The sequence below is a fragment of the Protomyctophum parallelum genome (assembly GCF_964188405.1).
Source record: "Protomyctophum parallelum genome assembly, chromosome: 1".
Taxonomy (NCBI): Eukaryota; Metazoa; Chordata; class Actinopteri; order Myctophiformes; family Myctophidae; genus Protomyctophum; species Protomyctophum parallelum.
The window spans coordinates 53,384,598-53,394,030 of record NC_139697.1 but is presented as its reverse complement, the minus strand read 5'-3'; positions in this window follow the sequence as shown (position 1 = coordinate 53,394,030).

Here is a 9,433-nt window from a genome sequence, read left to right as displayed (position 1 = left end):
GCGCCGGTCAAGCGCTTGACGGCGCGCGTGCACGCACACGCTTGGCAGGTTGAAAGCGGGGCCTGTCGGATTGGGGGTGTGGTTTAATGATGTAGGCGTGGCCTATGCGCTTTGGGGGGCAAAAAGTTAGTGGTGCACAATGATCTAGTGTTTTGCATGGCCATTCATGAATGACCGTTGCTCATTCAGTATGCCGGCATGAAAAAGCTTACAGCACCTGGTATTCCCAGTCGGTCTCCCATCCAAGTACTAACCAGGCCCGACCCTGCTTAGCTTCCGAGATCGGACGAGATCGGGCGTGTTCAGGGTGGTATGGCCGTAAGCAAAGGCAGAGGTGGCCGGTACGGCCCATATACAGCAGATGGCAGTAGCCGATGCGTTAATGAAAAGCTTACAGCACCTGGTATTAGACTGTGAAGGTTCGGGGGGGTTGCTTAAGAGTGGGTGCCCGGGTTCGGATGGAGAGCCGGGTCGTGGGTTTAGCTGGCTTCGGGCCTGGCACCCCGGTGGGGGCCCGAGGCTTCCTGGGTCAGAGTGGAGAGCCGGGCAATTGGGGCTGTGTTTTAATGATGTGGGCGTGGCCTATGCGCTTGCCCTGCACTATTAGTTAAAGCGCTCACACCTATTTGCACTCAGACAATCTAGGGCACCACTGTGCTCCCTGTCATTTTCTTCAACAGCTGAGCTGGCCTTGTCCGATGGGCAAGGCCTTCCAAAAATAGCCATAACTCATGAACGTCCCTCTCCACGGAAGTCTTTAGTAAAAGGCGAAAGGCTTATTCGTCATGAAGAGAGACCCGAGTAATTCTACCCGCTTGCCACGGCGGCCGGCGAAGCCTCTAGCCGCGCCGGTCAAGCACTTGACGGCGCGCGTGCACGCACACGCTTGGCAGGTTGAAAGCGGGGCCTGTCGGATTGGGGGTGTGGTTTAATGATGTAGGCGTGGCCTATGCGCTTTGGGGGGCAAAAAGTTAGTGGTGCACAATGATCTAGTGTTTTGCATGGCCATTCATGAATGACCGTTGCTCATTCAGTATGCCGGCATGAAAAAGCTTACAGCACCTGGTATTCCCAGGCGGTCTCCCATCCAAGTACTAACCAGGCCCGACCCTGCTTAGCTTCCGAGATCGGACGAGATCGGGCGTGTTCAGGGTGGTATGGCCGTAAGCAAAGGCAGAGGTGGCCGGTACGGCCCATATACAGCAGATGGCAGTAGCCGATGCATTAATGAAAAGCTTACAGCACCTGGTATTAGACTGTGAAGGTTCGGGGGGGTTGCTTAAGAGTGGGTGCCCGGGTTCGGATGGAGAGCCGGGTCGTGGGTTTAGCTGGCTTCGGGCCTGGCACCCCGGTGGGGGCCCGAGGCTTCCTGGGTCAGAGTGGAGAGCCGGGCAATTGGGGCTGTGTTTTAATGATGTGGGCGTGGCCTATGCGCTTGCCCTGCACTATTAGTTAAAGCGCTCACACCTATTTGCACTCAGACAACCAAGGGCACCACTGTGCTCCCTGTCATTTTCTTCAACAGCTGAGCTGGCCTTGTCCGATGGGCAAGGCCTTCCAAAAATAGCCATAACTCATGAACGTCCCTCTCCACGGAAGTCTTTAGTAAAAGGCGAAAGGCTTATTCGTCATGAAGAGAGACCCGAGTAATTCTACCCGCTTGCCACGGCGGCCGGCGAAGCCTCTAGCCGCGCCGGTCAAGCGCTTGACGGCGCGCGTGCACGCACACGCTTGGCAGGTTGAAAGCGGGGCCTGTCGGATTGGGGGTGTGGTTTAATGATGTAGGCGTGGCCTATGCGCTTTGGGGGGCAAAAAGTTAGTGGTGCACAATGATCTAGTGTTTTGCATGGCCATTCATGAATGACCGTTGCTCATTCAGTGTGCCGGCATGAAAAAGCTTACAGCACCTGGTATTCCCAGGCGGTCTCCCATCCAAGTACTAACAAGGCCCGACCCTGCTTAGCTTCCGAGATCGGACGAGATCGGGCGTGTTCAGGGTGGTATGGCCGTAAGCAAAGGCAGAGGTGGCCGGTACGGCCCATATACAGCAGATGGCAGTAGCCGATGCGTTAATGAAAAGCTTACAGCACCTGGTATTAGACTGTGAAGGTTCGGGGGGGTTGCTTAAGAGTGGGTGCCCGGGTTCGGATGGAGAGCCGGGTCGTGGGTTTAGCTGGCTTCGGGCCTGGCACCCCGGTGGGGGCCCGAGGCTTCCTGGGTCCGAGTGGAGAGCCGGGCAATTGGGGCTTTGTTTTAATGATGTGGGCGTGGCCTATGCGCTTGCCCTGCACTATTAGTTAAAGCGCTCACACCTATTTGCACTCAGACAACCAAGGGCACCACTGTGCTCCCTGTCATTTTCTTCAACAGCTGAGCTGGCCTTGTCCGATGGGCAAGGCCTTCCAAAAATAGCCATAACTCATGAACGTCCCTCTCCACGGAAGTCTTTAGTAAAAGGCGAAAGGCTTATTCGTCATGAAGAGAGACCCGAGTAATTCTACCCGCCTGCCACGGCGGCCGGCGAAGCCTCTAGCCGCGCCGGTCAAGCGCTTGACGGCGCGCGTGCACGCACACGCTTGGCAGGTTGAAAGCGGGGCCTGTCGGATTGGGGGTGTGGTTTAATGATGTAGGCGTGGCCTATGCGCTTTGGGGGGCAAAAAGTTAGTGGTGCACAATGATCTAGTGTTTTGCATGGCCATTCATGAATGACCGTTGCTCATTCAGTGTGCCGGCATGAAAAAGCTTACAGCACCTGGTATTCCCAGGCGGTCTCCCATCCAAGTACTAACCAGGCCCGACCCTGCTTAGCTTCCGAGATCGGACGAGATCGGGCGTGTTCAGGGTGGTATGGCCGTAAGCAAAGGCAGAGGTGGCCGGTACGGCCCATATACAGCAGATGGCAGTAGCCGATGCGTTAATGAAAAGCTTAAAGCACCTGGTATTAGACTGTGAAGGTTCGGGGGGGTTGCTTAAGAGTGGGTGCCCGGGTTCGGATGGAGGGCCGGGTCGTGGGTTTAGCTGGCTTCGGGCCTGGCACCCCGGTGGGGGCCCGAGGCTTCCTGGGTCCGAGTGGAGAGCCGGGCAATTGGGGCTGTGTTTTAATGATGTGGGCGTGGCCTATGCGCTTGCCCTGCACTATTAGTTAAAGCGCTCACACCTATTTGCACTCAGACAACCAAGGGCACCACTGTGCTCCCTGTCATTTTCTTCAACAGCTGAGCTGGCCTTGTCCGATGGGCAAGGCCTTCCAAAAATAGCCATAACTCATGAACGTCCCTCTCCACGGAAGTCTTTAGTAAAAGGCGAAAGGCTCATTCGTCATGAAGAGAGACCCGAGTAATTCTACCCGCTTGCCACGGCGGCCGGCGAAGCCTCTAGCCGCGCCGGTCAAGCGCTTGACGGCGCGCGTGCACGCACACGCTTGGCAGGTTGAAAGCGGGGCCTGTCGGATTGGGGGTGTGGTTTAATGATGTAGGCGTGGCCTATGCGCTTTGGGGGGCAAAAAGTTAGTGGTGCACAATGATCTAGTGTTTTGCATGGCCATTCATGAATGACCGTTGCTCATTCAGTATGCCGGCATGAAAAAGCTTACAGCACCTGGTATTCCCAGGCGGTCTCCCATCCAAGTACTAACCAGGCCCGACCCTGCTTAGCTTCCGAGATCGGACGAGATCGGGCGTGTTCAGGGTGGTATGGCCGTAAGCAAAGGCAGAGGTGGCCGGTACGGCCCATATACAGCAGATGGCAGTAGCCGATGCGTTAATGAAAAGCTTACAGCACCTGGTATTAGACTGTGAAGGTTCGGGGGGGTTGCTTAAGAGTGGGTGCCCGGGTTCGGATGGAGAGCCGGGTCGTGGGTTTAGCTGGCTTCGGGCCTGGCACCCCGGTGGGGGCCCGAGGCTTCCTGGGTCAGAGTGGAGAGCCGGGCAATTGGGGCTGTGTTTTAATGATGTGGGCGTGGCCTATGCGCTTGCCCTGCACTATTAGTTAAAGCGCTCACACCTATTTGCACTCAGACAACCAAGGGCACCACTGTGCTCCCTGTCATTTTCTTCAACAGCTGAGCTGGCCTTGTCCGATGGGCAAGGCCTTCCAAAAATAGCCATAACTCATGAACGTCCCTCTCCACGGAAGTCTTTAGTAAAAGGCGAAAGGCTTATTCGTCATGAAGAGAGACCCGAGTAATTCTACCCGCTTGCCACGGCGGCCGGCGAAGCCTCTAGCCGCGCCGGTCAAGCGCTTGACGGCGCGCGTGCACGCACACGCTTGGCAGGTTGAAAGCGGGGCCTGTCGGATTGGGGGTGTGGTTTAATGATGTAGGCGTGGCCTATGCGCTTTGGGGGGCAAAAAGTTAGTGGTGCACAATGATCTAGTGTTTTGCATGGCCATTCATGAATGACCGTTGCTCATTCAGTGTGCCGGCATGAAAAAGCTTACAGCACCTGGTATTCCCAGGCGGTCTCCCATCCAAGTACTAACCAGGCCCGACCCTGCTTAGCTTCCGAGATCGGACGAGATCGGGCGTGTTCAGGGTGGTATGGCCGTAAGCTAAGGCAGAGGTGGCCGGTACGGCCCATATACAGCAGATGGCAGTAGCCGATGCGTTAATGAAAAGCTTAAAGCACCTGGTATTAGACTGTGAAGGTTCGGGGGGGTTGCTTAAGAGTGGGTGCCCGGGTTCGGATGGAGGGCCGGGTCGTGGGTTTAGCTGGCTTCGGGCCTGGCACCCCGGTGGGGGCCCGAGGCTTCCTGGGTCCGAGTGGAGAGCCGGGCAATTGGGGCTGTGTTTTAATGATGTGGGCGTGGCCTATGCGCTTGCCCTGCACTATTAGTTAAAGCGCTCACACCTATTTGCACTCAGACAACCAAGGGCACCACTGTGCTCCCTGTCATTTTCTTCAACAGCTGAGCTGGCCTTGTCCGATGGGCAAGGCCTTCCAAAAATAGCCATAACTCATGAACGTCCCTCTCCACGGAAGTCTTTAGTAAAAGGCGAAAGGCTTATTCGTCATGAAGAGAGACCCGAGTAATTCTACCCGCTTGTCACGGCGGCCGGCGAAGCCTCTAGCCGCGCCGGTCAAGCGCTTGACGGCGCGCGTGCACGCACACGCTTGGCAGGTTGAAAGCGGGGCCTGTCGGATTGGGGGTGTGGTTTAATGATGTAGGCGTGGCCTATGCGCTTTGGGGGGCAAAAAGTTAGTGGTGCACAATGATCTAGTGTTTTGCATGGCCATTCATGAATGACCGTTGCTCATTCAGTATGCCGGCATGAAAAAGCTTACAGCACCTGGTATTCCCAGGCGGTCTCCCATCCAAGTACTAACCAGGCCCGACCCTGCTTAGCTTCCGAGATCGGACGAGATCGGGCGTGTTCAGGGTGGTATGGCCGTAAGCAAAGGCAGAGGTGGCCGGTACGGCCCATATACAGCAGATGGCAGTAGCCGATGCGTTAATGAAAAGCTTACAGCACCTGGTATTAGACTGTGAAGGTTCGGGGGGGTTGCTTAAGAGTGGGTGCCCGGGTTCGGATGGAGAGCCGGGTCGTGGGTTTAGCTGGCTTCGGGCCTGGCACCCCGGTGGGGGCCCGAGGCTTCCTGGGTCAGAGTGGAGAGCCGGGCAATTGGGGCTGTGTTTTAATGATGTGGGCGTGGCCTATGCGCTTGCCCTGCACTATTAGTTAAAGCGCTCACACCTATTTGCACTCAGACAACCAAGGGCACCACTGTGCTCCCTGTCATTTTCTTCAACAGCTGAGCTGGCCTTGTCCGATGGGCAAGGCCTTCCAAAAATAGCCATAACTCATGAACGTCCCTCTCCACGGAAGTCTTTAGTAAAAGGCGAAAGGCTTATTCGTCATGAAGAGAGACCCGAGTAATTCTACCCGCCTGCCACGGCGGCCGGCGAAGCCTCTAGCCGCGCCGGTCAAGCGCTTGACGGCGCACGTGCACGCACACGCTTGGCAGGTTGAAAGCGGGGCCTGTCGGATTGGGGGTGTGGTTTAATGATGTAGGCGTGGCCTATGCGCTTTGGGGGGCAAAAAGTTAGTGGTGCACAATGATCTAGTGTTTTGCATGGCCATTCATGAATGACCGTTGCTCATTCAGTGTGCCGGCATGAAAAAGCTTACAGCACCTGGTATTCCCAGGCTGTCTCCCATCCAAGTACTAACCAGGCCCGACCCTGCTTAGCTTCCGAGATCGGACGAGATCGGGCGTGTTCAGGGTGGTATGGCCGTAAGCAAAGGCAGAGGTGGCCGGTACGGCCCATATACAGCAGATGGCAGTAGCCGATGCGTTAATGAAAAGCTTAAAGCACCTGGTATTAGACTGTGAAGGTTCGGGGGGGTTGCTTAAGAGTGGGTGCCCGGGTTCGGATGGAGGGCCGGGTCGTGGGTTTAGCTGGCTTCGGGCCTGGCACCCCGGTGGGGGCCCGAGGCTTCCTGGGTCCGAGTGGAGAGCCGGGCAATTGGGGCTGTGTTTTAATGATGTGGGCGTGGCCTATGCGCTTGCCCTGCACTATTAGTTAAAGCGCTCACACCTATTTGCACTCAGACAACCAAGGGCACCACTGTGCTCCCTGTCATTTTCTTCAACAGCTGAGCTGGCCTTGTCCGATGGGCAAGGCCTTCCAAAAATAACCATAACTCATGAACGTCCCTCTCCACGGAAGTCTTTAGTAAAAGGCGAAAGGCTTATTCGTCATGAAGAGAGACCCGAGTAATTCTACCCGCTTGCCACGGCGGCCGGCGAAGCCTCTAGCCGCGCCGGTCAAGCACTTGACGGCGCGCGTGCACGCACACGCTTGGCAGGTTGAAAGCGGGGCCTGTCGGATTGGGGGTGTGGTTTAATGATGTAGGCGTGGCCTATGCGCTTTGGGGGGCAAAAAGTTAGTGGTGCACAATGATCTAGTGTTTTGCATGGCCATTCATGAATGACCGTTGCTCATTCAGTATGCCGGCATGAAAAAGCTTACAGCACCTGGTATTCCCAGGCGGTCTCCCATCCAAGTACTAACCAGGCCCGACCCTGCTTAGCTTCCAAGATCGGACGAGATCGGGCGTGTTCAGGGTGGTATGGCCGTAAGCAAAGGCAGAGGTGGCCGGTACGGCCCATATACAGCAGATGGCAGTAGCCTATGCGTTAATGAAAAGCTTACAGCACCTGGTATTAGACTGTGAAGGTTCGGGGGGGTTGCTTAAGAGTGGGTGCCCGGGTTCGGATGGAGAGCCGGGTCGTGGGTTTAGCTGGCTTCGGGCCTGGCACCCCGGTGGGGGCCCGAGGCTTCCTGGGTCAGAGTGGAGAGCCGGGCAATTGGGGCTGTGTTTTAATGATGTGGGCGTGGCCTATGCGCTTGCCCTGCACTATTAGTTAAAGCGCTCACACCTATTTGCACTCAGACAACCAAGGGCACCACTGTGCTCCCTGTCATTTTCTTCAACAGCTGAGCTGGCCTTGTCCGATGGGCAAGGCCTTCCAAAAATAGCCATAACTCATGAACGTCCCTCTCCACGGAAGTCTTTAGTAAAAGGCGAAAGGCTTATTCGTCATGAAGAGAGACCCGAGTAATTCTACCCGCTTGCCACGGCGGCCGGCGAAGCCTCTAGCCGCGCCGGTCAAGCACTTGACGGCGCGCGTGCACGCACACGCTTGGCAGGTTGAAAGCGGGGCCTGTCGGATTGGGGTGTGGTTTAATGATGTAGGCGTGGCCTATGCGCTTTGGGGGGCAAAAAGTTAGTGGTGCACAATGATCTAGTGTTTTGCATGGCCATTCATGAATGACCGTTGCTCATTCAGTATGCCGGCATGAAAAAGCTTACAGCACCTGGTATTCCCAGGCGGTCTCCCATCCAAGTACTAACCAGGCCCGACCCTGCTTAGCTTCCGAGATCGGACGAGATCGGGCGTGTTCAGGGTGGTATGGCCGTAAGCAAAGGCAGAGGTGGCCGGTACGGCCCATATACAGCAGATGGCAGTAGCCGATGCGTTAATGAAAAGCTTACAGCACCTGGTATTAGACTGTGAAGGTTCGGGGGGGTTGCTTAAGAGTGGGTGCCCGGGTTCGGATGGAGAGCCGGGTCGTGGGTTTAGCTGGCTTCGGGCCTGGCACCCCGGTGGGGGCCCGAGGCTTCCTGGGTCAGAGTGGAGAGCCGGGCAATTGGGGCTGTGTTTTAATGATGTGGGCGTGGCCTATGCGCTTGCCCTGCACTATTAGTTAAAGCGCTCACACCTATTTGCACTCAGACAACCAAGGGCACCACTGTGCTCCCTGTCATTTTCTTCAACAGCTGAGCTGGCCTTGTCCGATGGGCAAGGCCTTCCAAAAATAGCCATAACTCATGAACGTCCCTCTCCACGGAAGTCTTTAGTAAAAGGCGAAAGGCTTATTCGTCATGAAGAGAGACCCGAGTAATTCTACCCGCTTGCCACGGCGGCCGGCGAAGCCTCTAGCCGCGCCGGTCAAGCGCTTGACGGCGCGCGTGCACGCACACGCTTGGCAGGTTGAAAGCGGGGCCTGTCGGATTGGGGGTGTGGTTTAATGATGTAGGCGTGGCCTATGCGCTTTGGGGGGCAAAAAGTTAGTGGTGCACAATGATCTAGTGTTTTGCATGGCCATTCATGAATGACCGTTGCTCATTCAGTGTGCCGGCATGAAAAAGCTTACAGCACCTGGTATTCCCAGGCGGTCTCCCATACAAGTACTAACCAGGCCCGACCCTGCTTAGCTTCCGAGATCGGACGAGATCGGGCGTGTTCAGGGTGGTATGGCCGTAAGCAAAGGCAGAGGTGGCCGGTACGGCCCATATACAGCAGATGGCAGTAGCCGATGCGTTAATGAAAAGCTTACAGCACCTGGTATTAGACTGTGAAGGTTCGGGGGGGTTGCTTAAGAGTGGGTGCCCGGGTTCGGATGGAGAGCCGGGTCGTGGGTTTAGCTGGCTTCGGGCCTGGCACCCCGGTGGGGGCCCGAGGCTTCCTGGGTCCGAGTGGAGAGCCGGGCAATTGGGGCTGTGTTTTAATGATGTGGGCGTGGCCTATGCGCTTGCCCTGCACTATTAGTTAAAGCGCTCACACCTATTTGCACTCAGACAACCAAGGGCACCACTGTGCTCCCTGTCATTTTCTTCAACAGCTGAGCTGGCCTTGTCCGATGGGCAAGGCCTTCCAAAAATAGCCATAACTCATGAACGTCCCTCTCCACAGAAGTCTTTAGTAAAAGGCGAAAGGCTTATTCGTCATGAAGAGAGACCCGAGTAATTCTACCCGCTTGCCACGGCGGCCGGCGAAGCCTCTAGCCGCGCCGGTCAAGCGCTTGACGGCGCGCGTGCACGCACACGCTTGGCAGGTTGAAAGCGGGGCCTGTCGGATTGGGGGTGTGGTTTAATGATGTAGGCGTGGCCTATGCGCTTTGGGGGGCAAAAAGTTAGTGGTGCACA